We start from the raw sequence: 16911 nt of genomic DNA on the forward strand, positions 1-16911 counted from the left end.
AGGTGTAAGACGATACGTTAGAAAGAAGATTTTTTATAATGAAAAGTTTATAAAAACTTAATATGACGCAATGCGATGCGATCATACTCACAAAAGTGATATAGAATATAACCATGTCGTAGCATGAGTTGTGGGATAGTAGATCATAAACTCAAGTAAGGCCGAATATGGAAATATGGTATACTGACTGACGGGGTATGAAGTGATGGTGACAAATCAGTCTAGCCGGTAGAAAACCATTCAAAATCGGGATAGTATTGTGACTTATACAAAGCACTTGTCAATACAAGATTAGCGTGGAGTAAACATGTGGACGGACTAGTATGACCGAGTGGTTAAATGGAAACTAGTTCAAATAGACGACAAAGATAAGAAATATAAGGTGAAAGTTAAGGTCCATAAGGACTTATACATAAAAGACACCCATGTCAATACGAATTATAACTCTTTACCGAAAAGAAAGAATGTCATGAAAATGAAACTAGGTTCGTTGGTCAAACCAATGACTATGTAAAGAAGGTTTCGGGGACGAAACCTCTTTAAGGGGGGGGGGGGGGTAGACGTGTAACACCCCGAAAATGGGATTAGTAATTGAAACATGTTAATAATAATGAACAGGTAAAATAATGGTAGTAGTAAAATTAACCCGGTGAATATTAGGATTTAAACAAATAATCCTAATATTAATTAAAAAGGAGAATAAAAGCTTTGAGAAAAGTAAGTTTATAAGAAGCCCGAGTTAACGGGACTTAAAATAAAACGGGTTATAACTCCCGGAACCCACTAAACAACTAGGAATATCAACCTAGTTAGTCTAGTATTTTAAAATAACGAGGGAACTTGATGTAGTAACGTTTATAAACCTGGGTAATGTTGAGGGACTAAAATGGTTAAAATGAGAAATGGGTTTTTATTAATTAAAACTAAAAATACCAAAACACACACCTTTGTGTGCGTTCTGGTCGCACAAAACACAGGAGCCAAGAAGGGCTCTCAAGCTCAAACCCTAACAAGCATAAAATCAACAAATTGAAGGGGTAAATCTAAACCAAATCAAAATCCAGACACGAATTCGTGATCATCTCGGTGAAGAGATCATAAGGTATGCCAAATTTCATTATTTAGTTCCATCTTGAATTCTTGGTGAACATATGAAATCGAAAATTTGGCTTGCATGATTGAAGTTTGGATGAAATTAGGATGAAATCATGTCTAGGAGCAAACCCTAGTCAATAATTTGTTGAATTAGTGTTCATAGATATGAAGTCCATAACCATCCATTTATGTGTTAAATGGGATTTGTAGAAATATGATGAACATTAGAATTATGATTATCAATCTAGTGTTATTTGAGCTCCATAAAATAAGTCTAGGTGTTGATGTGTAAACTAGACATTTGAATTTGTGAAAAATGCTCAAAATTGGCTAAATAACTAGTCATGAAACTTGGTTAATGATTTTGCAAAATTATACCCTTTAGGTGTTTGTTGAAATGCCTAAAAGAAAACTAGATGTTAAAGTTTTGAGTAGAAACGCATATTTGAATGTTATGGTGAATTGTGCGTTATATGAAATAATAAGAGTTCTAAACAAATCGTTGATTGAACTCTATAGGCAAAGGAATTGAATCTTCAAGCGGACAAGTCGGAGTTGATACGCGCTTGAAGGAAGAGCACCAAAGGTACGTAACTTCGGTTTCGTTACATTATGTATAAACAATAGTCTTAGAGATATTAATGAGATTGTAGTGTCAATTGTGAGTTTGGTATGTCCTAGAAGTGACGAAGTTCACTCGACAAACCAAACGGGTCAAAATAGTTAATTAGAAATGTTGGTTGATAATATTGTTTAACTAGTCATGTATGGAATGTAAATAAAGTGATGTAACTCACTAGATAGAGAAATGGGTTAAAATATTGGGGGTAGTGAGTTTGGTATGTTGATAAAATGGTGAATTCCATTAGACAACCAAACGGGTCAAATAATGGTCGAAATGGTAGTGTTCGAAGTGACTTAAACGTCACTCATTAAATTTGAGTTATAAAAGCGTAAATCATGGAATGGATGTGATACGCTAAGATTGACAAGCCCGCGAATGGGTAATTATGGTTAGAAACCAATGTTGATGAATTATGTAAGTAAGTAATTTGTTTCGTTACATTATGATAATTCAATATTGTAGTTACTCAAAGTTACGTTTTAGAGTAAGGATTTGTATTAGTTAAAGTGGCATTGATCACTACTTAGTTGAACGTTCAAAACTGGATTTGAAAACGTTTGGTTATTGTTGAAATGGTGGACTCCATAAATCGGCCAAACGGGTCAAATGAATGCGTGTTAAATCGATACTATGAAATTATTGAAAGGTCCCTTGGCGGTTGTAAATCATAAGAGCATAAACCATGGAATTGGTAATGAAGCGCCAATGATCGTAAGCCCCGAAAGATGGGTAAAATAAGCCTTGTGGTCATAAAATTATAGATGTTAGTTTTAGTGCAAAACTATGCGGGTCGAACAAATATATTAGGGATTTATAGACTTTCAGCCCGTAAACTCAATTTTTGATATGATATACATGATAGATGCGTTGGTAATTTAATTACGGACGCGTAGGAAAAAGAATCACCTAAAACGGACACTTAGATAGAAAGTTATGCAAGTTTAAAGTTGGAATTGTGAAAAACGGAACTGGGCAGGAAATGCAGGTCTCAAACCTGCACGTGCTGGAAAATGGTATCCCTCGCGCTACGCGACAGGATCACATGGATCCGGCACGACACGCGAGAGCCGTCGCGACACGCGACAGAATGAAGGACACTTGTCGCGACACGCGACAGAATGAAGGACACTTGTCGCGACACGCGACAAGACCAATTATGAATTTTTATTTTATTTTAATGATTTGATGTTGGAACTTGTTTATACGCAGTATATCAATGTCAAAACTAACAATTTAAGTGGTTTTGACTTTAGGTGAAGATGGGGACTTTTCGGATGGCGATCAAGCATGTTTTGAAGAACCGAACACACACTTTTGAAGCTTCCGCAATAGATTAACTTTGTTTTAGACAATGTTTGTGATGTAAACATTTTAAGAATCAGGTTTTGAATATTGGAACTAGTTTAGTAGTCAACTAGTATGGGATCACTTTAAAACTTAAATTTTGTACTAGTTTGAAGTAAAGTACTATTTTATCTAAAATCACGCGTATTCACATTAAATTCGATTAGAAATTGGGCGGTTGTTACGGTTTATGGCACACAAGAGTGAAACTTTCGAAATTATCAAAAACTTGATCACAATGATTGAGAATTTGTATTCTTTGAAAGTGAGACGCATACGCAGCGACAATGGAACTGAATTTAAAAATATGCTATGGAGGAGTTCTGTAGATCCAAAGGCATTCTTCATGAATTCAGTGCTAGATATACTCCTCAACAAAATGGCGTCGCTGAGCGTAAGAACCGCACATTGATCGAAACTGCTAGGACTATGTTGATAGAGTCACAGTTGCCCATTCCTTTCTAAAGTGAAGTTGTGGACTCTGCATGCTACACGATGAACCAAGTCCTTACAGTAAAAAGACACAACAAGACCTACTTCGAGCTTCTTCATAAACGGAAACCAGATTTACAATTTCTTGAACCGTTTGGGGCTCCTTGCACTATGATCGATCCGGATTGAAAGTTTGGGGCTAAATCCATTGAGGGATACTTTCTTGGGTATGCCACCCAAAATTTAAGAGTTTGGAATCTCAAAACGAAAAGGATCGAACAGAGGCACACATTGCCAGTCAGATGTCCGGGTCAGCCATGGATGTTTTAATACGATGACTTTTTCAATTATCTCAATTTGAAGAAGAAGTAGTAGATGTTGCGGCACAAATATTTTTCGAGAGTGACAACGCAATAGATTCACCATTGGTTCGTCCCATTATTGTCAACAATCAAGAATCATCATTAGTTAACAATAATGCCCTCGAGAATGAGGATTTTCATGATGCTACTGAACTGAACAAATCTTTAGAGGATGATGAATTTCTCGATGCAAACCAAGAAGCTCCCGCAACAATTGTGTATGGTACTTCTGAGGCTACACCCCCTGAGGACTGCCCTAAAACAGCTGAAGCTACTGCATCATCCTCTTTGCCAGTTCAGGGTATTGATTTGGTTGTTGATCTCAACTTCAACAATCTGGGTATAATGTTCTAACTCCAGATAATCCAGAAGCAAGAATCCATAATACCCATCCTCAACAAAACATCATTGGTAATGTTCATAGTGGCGTGCAGACGAGAAATTAGTTGAGAAACAAGAACAATGCTGGCTTGTATGCAGCAATTAGAGAATTGGGTTTGCAGAATGATTGGTCCTTCGCGTGTTATGTCTCACAAGAAGAACCAAAGTCTTGGAAAGAAGCATTAAAAGATAATTCTTGGGTGGAAGCTATGCAGGAGGAACTATAACAATTCCAGAAGCTTGGTGTCTGGAAACTGGTTGAAAAACCTGAGAACTACAAGAAGATTGGCACCCGTTGGGTTTTCAAATGAAAGAAGGATGACTGATGTGTGTAAAATGCAACATATAAATTACATCAAATAAGGCATAAAACTAACCCTTTTTGAGTACTAATGTTGGAGAAAGAGTGTTTTTGTCTTTCTTTTGTATTTTCAGGATGAAATGAGCTCAAATTCACAAAAGAAGCAAAAAGACAGCTAATTCTAACATAAATACAAGAAAAGGAACAAAAGTAGATTGCCTGAACCCTCAACGGCATCCTCCCAAGAAGAGAAGAGAAAACAGAAGACTGAACACGCCCCGTGCTCAGCCAGCACGGGGGCGTGCCCAAGAAGCAGCAGAAAAGACAAACCTATAGAAGCTTCTATTGCCCACCACGGGGCCGTGTCCAGTGAGCACGGGGGCGTGGCGAAAGTACAGCAGGCGCATTAATTGTAATTGCGAATTACAATTAATGAAGAGAGAGAGTGTCAGACGGGCACGGGGGCGTGTCCAGCGGACACGGGGCCGTGCCCAGCCTTCTGTTCAGCCTATAAATAGGAGTGCTTGGTTTCATTTCAACTCATCCCTTGGCACACCACCTCTCTCACACTTCATCCACCACCCACCACCACCATAACACCATCATCCACCACCATCATCCATGTCCATCGTAGAGTGTGTGAGTCGTCTCGGGATCCAAGATTGATCGTAAGAGTTCTTGACAATCAAGGCCATGTTTGCCTAAGTCTCTTACATCACTTGGTGAAGACAAGTGTTTAGTATAATACTTTTTGTTTTTAATCTTTTGCACTTTTTATTTGGTTTTGTATTAATGACTTTAATAACTAGTTGCTTATGTTCAAGGTGATCTTTCCTTATCGTTTGTCCGTGGTGCCTTGGCATTATTTTACTGTCTATATAAAATAAAAGATTTTCACCATTCATATCTGCACGGTCTATATGGAGGTATATTGGCTACCTGGTCGGGGGTTAAGGGAATGGTTTGGTAAGGGTCTTGCCCTTGTTCAGCGTTTAGAGGTCCTGCAAGGGACCTGGGTCAAATTTAGTAGGATCTCCTTCAATGCCCATAGGTATTGGATGGCGGGGATCCAAACTCTTTGACCCCCTCATAAGTTAACTACTATTAATACTATAACCCGGCTATTTAGGACTGTATCCCTGCTGACTCAGACTACTTAGCCGAGGGTAACGTCATCGCCAAAAGCGGGGCCTACCACAATTTGCATTAATAACTTAATTCATTATCTTCCAATAATCCAACCCTTTAGGATTGTATCCTTGCTGACTCAAACTACTGGGTTGAGGGTAACGTCGCCTTCAAAAGAGGGGCCTACTACAATAACTAAGATAATCTTTTAAACAAGTGCAAAAGTGCGAAAATAATCAAAGGTTATACTAATACACGAGTCGGATCCAAGTGATTCATCTTGTCTATCTGTTTTTATTTTATTTTTATTTTTCAGCATTTAGTTAGTTTTTATTTTCTTAGTTTAAAAATCTTTTCTAACTTTTTGATTTGATTAGACGTTGAGGATAAACCGGTACTAAAAGCTCTTGTGTCCTTGGACGACCTCGGTATCTTACCAACACTATACTACGTCCACGATGGGTGCACTTGCCCATATGTGTGTTTAGTGTTAGTAAATATTGTGTTTTATAAATTTAAAACTTGGCTAAAGGTGTAAAAAGGGCTTAAATATACATTAAAAATATATAACATCTCACACACATCAAGTTTTTGGCGCCGTTGCCGGGGACACAAGGATTTTAAGAAAGTTAGGAATCAACGGCCTAGTCATATTTTTATTTTTCTTTTTAGTTTTTTAGGATTTTCTTAGTTTTTCAGCTTCTGCAGAGCTCAGCACGGGCCGTGCCTGGTCGGACACGGGCCGTGCCCAGCATCATTACTGGCAGTTTTTAGTTTTCCAAGTTATAGAAGGCTGAACACGGGGCCGTGTCAGTGCAACACTGGGTCGTGTCCAACTTTCCAGTAACTGGGATCTGGAAAACAATTACTGTAACTCCGACCACGGGCCGTGCTCGCTGAGCACGGGGCCGTGGTGAACCTTCTGACCAGCATTCTTTTCTGTTTTTATTGCAGGACTTAGAACCAGACGCCAATCCTACATAGTGTATGAGCTCCAGTTCTAATAAGGACATAAAAGAACCTCTAGAAGAACCCGAACGCTTTCTCAGAAAATGATTAAAAGCTAAAAACCAAGATAAAGTTTCGGGTGATCCACCTCCAATGGCGGACCAACGTACCCTCATGGATTATCTACGACCCACCGTAGGTAACCTAGGCGCCGTTATCAATGCACCGAACGTTGAAGCTAATAACTTCGAACTTCGGCCGCATTTGATACAAATGCTCCAAAACTCCGCAACCTTCCATGGGCTTGCAGACGAGGATCCCCATCTACATATTACTAATTTCTTAGAAATATGTGATACCTTTCGGATCAATGGAGCATCAAATGACGCCATCCGCCTCCGAATGTTTCCTTTTTCACTAAAAGACCGAGCAAAAGCTTGGCTCAACGCCCTCCCAGCTGGATCGTTAAACACCTGGGATGAACTAGCCCAAAAATTTTTATATAAGTATTTCCCTCCCGCAAAAACGGCTAAATTAATGACTGAAATTAATACATATTCACAAGAGGACGGGGAATCCTTATATGAAACTTGGGAAAGGTTCAAGGAGCTATTACGCAAGTGTCCACATCATGGCCTTGCGATATGGCAACAAGTATCCACTTTCTATAATGGACTGTTGCCCCACACAAGGCAGACATTTGATTCTAGCTCTGGGGGACTTTTAGGTAATCGCCGCCCACATGAAATATATAACTAAATTGAGGAAATTGCTCAAACCAATTTTCAATGGCACACTCCCCGAGGCAATAAATCTATTGCCCCGGGCGCCCATAAGGTTGATGAAAGCACTTCTTTACAAGCCCAAATCGAGGCCCTTTCTTCAAAATAAAAAAATTAGAAATGACAAAAACAATCTCGGTTATGGCTTGTGAAGGGTGTGGTGGGCCACATGAAAATTGGAGTTGTATGAAAGAAACGAACGATCAACAAGAATCGGTAAGCTACATTGATAATAGACCTAGGCCGTCGGGTCCTCCAACGGGCACTTCAAACCAAGGATGGCGAAACCACCCAAACCTTGGTTGGAGAGAACCCAACAATAGTAGTAACCAACAAACCCAACGAACAAACTTTCAACAACCAAGGAATGAGTCACAAAAGTTCACTCAACAACAAAGTGGACGAGAAAGGCTTGAAGATACTGTATCTCGCCTCATCTCCGACACTGAAAAGAAAAACTCGGAAAGATTTCTACAATTAGAATCAAATTTTAGAAATCAACAAGCTAGTATTCAAAACATAGAAAAACAATTAAATCAAATAGCTCAAAATTTTGCCGAGAGACCACAAGGTGCATTACCTAGCAATACCGAAACAAACCCAAAAGCACAAGTTCATCTCATCACGCTACGAAACCGCACCGTGGGGCCTGCAGAAGCACCACCGCCGACAGAAGAAACGGTACCCCCGCCTCTGCAGGAGAAGAACTCCCCTCCGTCACCAGAGCCTACCAAGGCTCCTCGAGTCCCGTACCCCGGTAGGTTAATTCGTCAAAAGACCAATGAGCAATTCGCAAAGTTCGAAAGTCTAGTAAAACAATTGAATGTCAATATTCCTTTTATTGATGTCCTAACCCAAATGCCCAAATACTCTAAATTCATGAGGGACTTCCTCACTCATAAAAAGAAAATTGAAACTTTGCAATTAGTTAACTTAGGCGAAGAGTGCTCTGCCCTCGTACTCAATAAACTTCCCCAAAAGAAAATCGATCCCGGAAGCTTCACAATTCCCTGCTCAATTGGGGAGTCCCCCGTTCGTAATGCACTAGCCGACCTTGGGGCTAGCATTAACCTCATGCCCTCATCAATGTTTAAAAGACTCGGCCTAGGAACAACGAGTCCTACAAAAATGAGCATACAGCTTGCTGATCGATCCGTCAAATTCCCGCAAGGTGTCATCGAAAATGTCTTGGTAAAGGTAAGCAAATTCATCTATCCAGCCGACTTTGTCATACTCAATATGGAGGAAGACACCGAGGTCCCCCTCATACTAGGGAGACCATTTCTTGCCACCGCACAAGCAGTGGTAGATATGAATGACGGAACACTCACCTTGAGGTACGGGGATGATGAAGTAAAATTCGGAGTTGGGAAGAGAATAGAAGACGACGACCCGGTCAACTACATGATGGTTATTGATTCGAGTTTGGATGCTGCTCTCCGACGGTGTAACATGGGACGCCAAGCATCCCACTCAGAAAATATATAACCTCACATTGGGTCTAGCCAAGGACCCTTATAAACGTGGCGCACCACGGAGGCATTCCGCGGAACTATCCTTAGTTTAGTTTAATCTTTTAGTTTTAATTTGCAGGAATAAAACACACTCATGGTGGTAAAGGATGACAAAGGGAACGAGAAAAATGGCCCCATGCACAAGAACAAGGCAACCCGACACAAAATTCTCCATCACAGAAGGCTCAACACGGGCCGTGTCCAACCAACACGGCCCCGTGCTGAACCCCCTGCAGAAAAATGCCCAGTTCAGGTAACTGGACACGGGCCGTGTTCACCAGACACACCCCCGTGTCCAGGCTTCTGTCTCATTTCTTTAAATTTTGTTACTGGCACCTGAACACGGGGCCGTGTCCGGTCCCCACGGGGCCGTGTCCAAACTACCAGTAACATAAATCTTTGCTTTTTAACACCACATTACACATCCAATCAACCTAAAAATTTATTTTTGGGACACATTAAGGTCAATGTGTAATTTAAGTGTGGGGGGGGGGGAAGCTAACACCTCCAAATTTTGCAAGTCCTAACAACAAGCCTTACACAAAACTCTATTGGAACCGCTAAACACCCCAATTTTTTTCAAAAAATTTCATTTTTTTTTACTTGTCTAAAGTTTAAGTTAGGAATCCTAAGATTAATAAGGTTATATTTTTACAATTTTACAACCGAGAGCGTCGTGATAACAAGAACCAACATAAGAAAATTATGAAACGGCATAACAAGCTTAGTTAAAATTTGATTATATATGCTCGATCACATAAAAACCCATTCCCACAAAAGTGAGTTTTGAGCCTTTATTGAGCATACAAATTCACATCTTTAGACTAAATGCTCATTTTTCGTTTCTTGTGTGAAATAGCCGCTTGGTTCTTACAACTCTAGAACTTGCCACGATGATTCATTCCCGGTCCTTACCAACTTAAACCCAAGTAAGTAAATGATGGAGGCATTAGGACTAACCATTTTTCTTTCTACACCATTATTTTTCATTTTTTTACCACCTACCCAAAAATCCCCCTAGTTAACCCCTTTGAACCTAAACCTTTCATTTCTTTACCCTAAAACCCTTTTTACCCACCAAAAACCCTTTTTATTTTCACCATTTATTTTAGTAACAAGCTCGGTTTTTCGTAAGCTCATTTTTTTTGATAAAAAAAATGAATGATGAAGTTAAAAACAAACAAAGCTATGAAAACAAAAGCTTGTTTGGAGAAATACTTCAAAATAAAAAGTCACTAAAAACAAAGTGTTTTACGAAAACCGACGCTTTTTACGCTTTTCGCCCTTTTACTAACCACTAACCCAACCACCCACCTTTAGCCCAAGCCTAACCCTTCACCCAAAAAGTCCTCTTGATATTTACAAAGGTATATAGTTAAAAAGGAAGAGGATTGATTGCTTGGCAAGCTTATGGTAGGAATAAGTTCCATGCCGCTCTTGAGTGATTCACTAAAAAATACACCTTCGGCCGAGTGTTGAGTGATTTCTCCCGTGAGCTATGTGAACTTGTATATAAATGAAATTTAAAAAAGGCATGCTAAGCCTAAATAAGTAATTTCTCTTATGAAACGTTCTAAATAAATCATAACGAATAGGATTGTAAATAAATAAAAATAAAACCCAAAAAGATCTTGGATTCCCGACACTCTATGACAAGCCAAAAACCTTCTCTTCTACCCATTCCATTTGGGAGTGTAAGCCTCATATTTAAAGAGTTTTGCTTGAGGACAAGCAAAAGTTCAAGTGTGAGGGTATTTGATGTGTGTAAAATGCAACATATAAATTACATCAAATAAGGCATAAAACTAACCCTTTTTGAGTACTAATGTTGGAGAAAGAGTGTTTTTGTCTTCCTTTTGTATTTTCAGGATGAAATGAGCTCAAATTCACAAAAGAAGCAAAAAGACAGCTAATTCTAACATAAATACAAGAAAAGGAACAAAAGTAGATTGCCCGAACCCTCAACGGCATCCTCCCAAGCAGAGAAGAGAAAACAGAAGACTGAACACGCCCCGTGCTCAGCCAGCACGGGGCCGTGCCCAAGAAGCAGCAGAAAAGACAAACCTATAGAAGCTTCTATTGCCCACCACGGGGCCGTGTCCAGTGAGCACGGGGGCGTGGCGAAAGTACAGCAGGCGCATTAATTGTAATTGCGAATTACAATTATTGAAGAGAGAGAGAGTGTCAGACGGGCACGGGGGCGTGTCCAGCGGACACGGGGCCGTGCCCAGCCTTCTGTTTAGCCTATAAATAGGAGTGCTTGGTTTCATTTCAACTCATCCCTTGGCACACCACCTCTCTCACACTTCATCCACCACCCACCACCACCATAACACCATCATCCACCACCATCATCCATTGTCCATCGTAGAGTGTGTGAGTCGTCTCAGGATCCAAGATTGATCGTAAGAGTTCTTGATAATCAAGGCCATGTTTGCCTAAGTCTCTTACATCACTTGGTGAAGACAAGTGTTTAGTATAATACTTTTTGTTTTTAATCTTTTGCACTTTTTATTTGGTTTTGTATTAATGACTTTAATAACTAGTTGCTTATGTTGAAGGTGATCTTTCCTTATCGTTTGTCCGTGGTGTCTTGGCATTATTTTACTGTCTATATAAAATAAAAGATTTTCACCATTCATATCTCCACAGTCTATATGGAGGTATGTTGGCTACCTGGTCGGGGGTTAAGGGAATGGTTTGGTAAGGGTCTTGTCCTTGTTCAGCGTTTAGAGGTCCTGCAAGGGACCTGGGTCAAATTTAGTAGGATCTCCTTCAATGCCCATAGGTATTGGATGACGGGGATCCAAACTCTTTGACCCCCTCATAAGTTAACTACTATTAATACTATAACCCGGCTATTTAGGACTGTATCCCTGCTGACTCAGACTACTTAGCCGAGGGTAACGTCACCGCCAAATGCGGGGCCTACCACAATTTGCATTAATAACTTAATTCATTATCTTCCAATAATCCAACCCTTTAGGATTGTATCCTTGCTGACTCAAACTACTGGGTTGAGGGTAGCGTCGCCTTCAAAAGAGGGGCCTACTACAATAACTAAGATAATCTCTTAAACAAGTGCAAAAGTGCGAAAATAATCAAAGGTTATACTAATACACGAGTCGGATCCAAGTGATTCATCTTGTCTATCTGTTTTTATTTTATTTTTATTTTTCAGCATTTAGTTAGTTTTTATTTTCTTAGTTTAAAAATCTTTTCTAACTTTTTGATTTGATTAGACGTTAAGGATAAACCGGTACTAAAAGCTCTTGTGTCCTTGGACGACCTCGGTATCTTACCAACACTATACTACGTCCACGATGGGTGCACTTGCCCATATGTGTGTTTAGTGTTAGTAAATATCGTGTTTTATAAATTTAAAACTTGGCTAAAGGTGTAAAAAAGGCTTAAATATACATTAAAAATATATAACACCTCACACACATCAATGACCGTGGAGTATTCGTCCGAAACAAGGCGAGATTAGTTGTTCAAAGTTTTCGTCAGGTTGAAGGGATAGATTACAACGAAGTTTATGCACCGGTTGCACGTCTTGAAGCTATTCAGATTTTTCTAGCCTATGCTTCCTTCAAAGGATTCAAGGTTTACCAAATGGACGTGAAAAGTGCATTCTTACATGGTGTGGTTGAAGAAGAGGTGTATGTCGAACAGCCTCCGGGTTTTGGAGATCCTATTCATCCTGCTCGGGTTTGGTTGCTCAACAAAGCTCTCTACGGATTACATCAAGCACCGAGAGCTTGGTATGCAACCTTATCTAACTATCTGCTGGAGAATGGTTTTCGTCGGGGTCTTATAGATTGCACTCTCTTCATCAAGGAAAAGGATGGAGATCTTCTGTTGGTTCAGGTATATGTAGATGATATTATTTTTGGTTCCACTAACGATGTTTTGTGTAGGGACTTCGAGCGTGTTATGCAGGAGAAATTCGAGATGAGCGCCGTGGGGGAAATGAATTTCTTTTTGGGCCTACAAGTTTAACAAACGGAATCTGGGATATTCATCCATCAGACTTAATATGTCGGTGACATCTTGAGCCGGTTCCAGATGCCTGAAGCGACGCCCATTGGTACCCCACTTCCGCAGAATCACGGGATTACTCAAGACTTGAGGGGTGAAAGCATTAACTCTTCATTTTACCGCGTAATGATCGGATCTCTTATGTATCTCACAGCCTCGAGGCCCGACATAATGTATCCTACGTGCCTGCTCGTCCGACATCAAGCCAATTCGAAGGCCCCACATCTAGCAGGTGTAAAAAGGATTTTTCTCTATTTGAAGGTTGCCCGGACACCGGTCTCTAGTACCCTACGGATGATAGCTTCGATTTGATCACGTTCAGTGATTCTAATTTTGGTGGCTACAAAATCGACGGCAAATACACAACGGCTGGATGTCAGTTTTTAGGAAATCGCCTAGTCACATGGCAGTGCAAGAAGCAGACTTGTGTCGCTACATCAACCTGCGAAGCTGAATACATTGCTGCCTCAAGTTGTTGCTCCCAAGTCCTATGGATTCAACAACAAATGCGCAACTATGGTTTTGAATTCCTATCTACTCCTATTTTCGTTGATAATTCTGCTGCCTTACAGATCACTAGATATCCTATGCAGCATTCAAAGACCAAACACATCAAAATCAAATATCACTTCATACGTGATTGTTTTGATAAAAGACTTATCGATGTTGTTAAGGTCCACACCGATGACCTACGTACCGACCTTTTTACCAAAGCATTTGACAAACCACGATTTGACTTTTTACTAATGGTACAAGCCAGAGTAAACCAACATCGGAAAATAATTTCGTAAATATTTATTTGTGTTTTCTAATTTGTCGTACCTTTTGCATTTTAGGGGGAGTAAATTCAAAAAATATAAAAACATTGAAAATTTTCAAAAATACAAAAACATCGAAAAATTTCAAAAACACAAAAACAATAGAAAAACAAAAATGAGTTTCCTAGTGAGCAAAAAAGAAAATGATAGTAAATCGGTGGGCTGTCGAAACCTCCTTAAACCTAAAATGAATAACGATAAGCAGCTCTATATAAGATGTATCGGTAGGCTCACAATCATTTTAAAATGTGCAGGGTGATTTAAACCTAAATCGAATGAAGACTGTGTGGGAACCGCTCATTGGCATATGGTCTTGGTACCGAAATTTCGTTTGATAGATTGCCGAGGTTCTGAGATATGTGGTCTTTATGTTGTTTATTATCTGGGTATCATGGTTGTTTCTTTTACCAAAAAACAACGGGGACGCAAGTCTAGAGCTTCCATGATACCATACATACGTGTACATATCATACAAACATGTATATAATACATGATGCATACGAACTCAATAAGTGATAAACAATCACATGTCCCAATCAATAAGTGATAAAATATCATAGCTTTTATGCGGGAGTCAAGTTCGTCTCTTTGTCGGTACGATGATACTAACCTGTTCACGAACTTGCTCTTGTGCCCTGCATGTGACAACTGGCACCAAACCGGTAATTTTCATACACTTTAATCATTATTTAATGACTGCAAATATGTGCTTAAATGTCAACATTGTCTGATTACATACTATACGAGTGAATTCATGCACGTTTTATACTACAAGAATTGCTTTATGCACTAACAAGAGCGTGCGTCAGAAATACTAGTAAACTCACCGGTAAAACAATATGTCAACAATTCTGCAGAAAGCAGCCAGACAATAAAATTGGAGCCTAAGTGTAGGCCCAATGACAAGAATGCATTAAAACCCAAGAGAACATAAAAGGGTTCGCATATAGACCTTCCAGAGACTAAAATACGCACTAAAAAGCACCCGAAACGCACTTTAAGTGCAGAATTTTTCTAAATTCAGCTATAACCAGCTTTTAAACACATAAATATCATGCAGAATTTACGTTTTATCATCAAGAATATTTCCCTAAGTGTTGGGAATTAAAAGAGTTACAAAAGGCACTAAACGGTGCAATTTAGCACTTTAACGAACCGGTATCCAACCGGACAACCGGACATTACCCGGGACCCTAAATTTTTGCCAAACACATTGTTTATTTATTTCTTGGCTAGTCATGATCCCCGAACACCCTAACACCCACTAGATGTTAAATAAATATCATGTGCAACCTTATACTTAGAAATCTAACTATCCATTACAATCTAGTTACAAAATGTTACAACCAACCCCCCCCCCCAACCGAATCGGTCACAAGGACCATACCTACCATTCCCTCAAATCTTGTCTAAGATTTAATTTCATTTCTTTATTGGATTGGTTACTTATGGAGGTGAACAAAATATGTTGAAGGATGGCTATAAGTATGGTGTGTGATCACCACACCATTCCTCATATCATTCACAAGATCACATTCCCTCACCTTCACTCTCTCTCTCCCTCTCTCGGCCACACTAACACCGCCAACACCACCACCATTGCACCACCATCAAACTCCATTTCCAAGTTCCATTCAAGCTTAAGGTGGGTACAAGGGAGCTTGCATCTTGTAGAGCTTCAAAGGAGCTTTGTTTCTTGCTTATTCTTCATCTTTTTCTCATCATCTTCATCACTAGATCCTACCTTAGCCTTTTGCTAGTAGTAAGTTACTTGTACACCCTTGCTCATCTTGTTTTTGTGATCAAAAGTTGTAGTATGTTAGTATGTTCAAAATCACTAAAGAAACAAGAACACTAAAGAGAGGAACATGAAACTTTACATGAAATCCTACATAAAAAGTTTACTTGAAGATGAAAAATGCTATTAGTTGATGTTGTCATGAGTATATTGTTGGTTTATTATTAATTTTTGGTTATGTGATGTTAAACACCAAATGAATCTTGTTAAATAATATTTAGAAATATGATTTAACAAAATTAGAAAGTGGTTATGTGTTACATAAAATAACCACCTCCTAGTTAATCATGAACTTGAATAAAAATGATTTCTCGAAAAATAAGTGAACAAAATAAGTTGGTGATCATGTAGATCCAAGATTTATAAAAGAGGTTTGTAAACAAACCAAGTTAGAGAAGCGGTTTTTGGAAAAATCATGACTCTTACATACACTTATAGTATTTTTAGACATGATATAAGTGTAAAAACCTTTTATTTACAAGAAGAGTTCAAAAGGGTAATTTTTGTAAAAATTGTCTACAAGTTGTAAACACTAAATACTTCCAAGAAAATGATTTTTAAAGAAATAAATACGCTTCGGAAGGTAACTAAGTCCACTAAAGGCTTTACCAAGTTACTACGCGTATTCGAAATATATCAAGTTCATGATTAGTGTGTAACGTATATATTTTTGCTCTAGGTGATGTAAAAATTTGTAAAGGTTTATTGTTGGTGTTGATGATGATTTTTAAAAGAAAATAAACACATGTTTTGAAAACATGGGAAACCTCCATTTTTATGGGAAACCCTGTCAAAATTTCTATAGAATTTTGACACTTAGAAAAATATAAGTTTTTGAGAAACTTATTCTCTAAAAATGTGCCTAAAAATATTTACCAAGGTTTCCCTAATTTTTGTAAACTTCAAGTAAGGAAATGATGATTTCTTCAAGAATAAAATTGATAATAAGTATGTATATTTTTGTAGAAAGATATATATATTTATTGATCACAACATTTGTGCTAAGTGTATGTAGTATGTGTTATATGTAATAGTGTATTAGGACTTGAAAATACACTAAATACTCGTAAGAAGTGAAAATACAAAAATACACATACAGTATACAAGATACATAATTCGGGTGCAAAGTGCAAAATACAAGATACATATATTAATTTTTGAGGAAATAATATAAGTAAGATACATAGTTAAAAATATAAAATATTTTTAACACAACAATACGAAAACAAAAGATAGTAACTTGTGCTTGTACGATACAAGTCTAGTGACTAACGTTAAGGAAACACGTATAGGTCACGACGTTAATTAAGCAAATCCGGTGAAGTTTACGACGCAAGGAACA

The 16911-nt window shown here is 38.6% G+C and overlaps 1 non-coding gene across 1 annotated transcript; it reads right to left on the reverse strand.

Moving 5' to 3' along the window:
* Positions 1-7147: 7147 nt before the first annotated feature.
* Positions 7148-7254, reverse strand: LOC118486893. Its single transcript, XR_004880059.1, has one exon. It is a non-coding gene; the product is annotated as a small nucleolar RNA R71 (small nucleolar RNA).
* Positions 7255-16911: the final 9657 nt, after the last annotated feature.

The sequence above is a fragment of the Helianthus annuus genome, chromosome 14 (genome assembly GCF_002127325.2).
Source record: "Helianthus annuus cultivar XRQ/B chromosome 14, HanXRQr2.0-SUNRISE, whole genome shotgun sequence".
Lineage (NCBI taxonomy): Eukaryota > Viridiplantae > Streptophyta > Magnoliopsida > Asterales > Asteraceae > Helianthus > Helianthus annuus.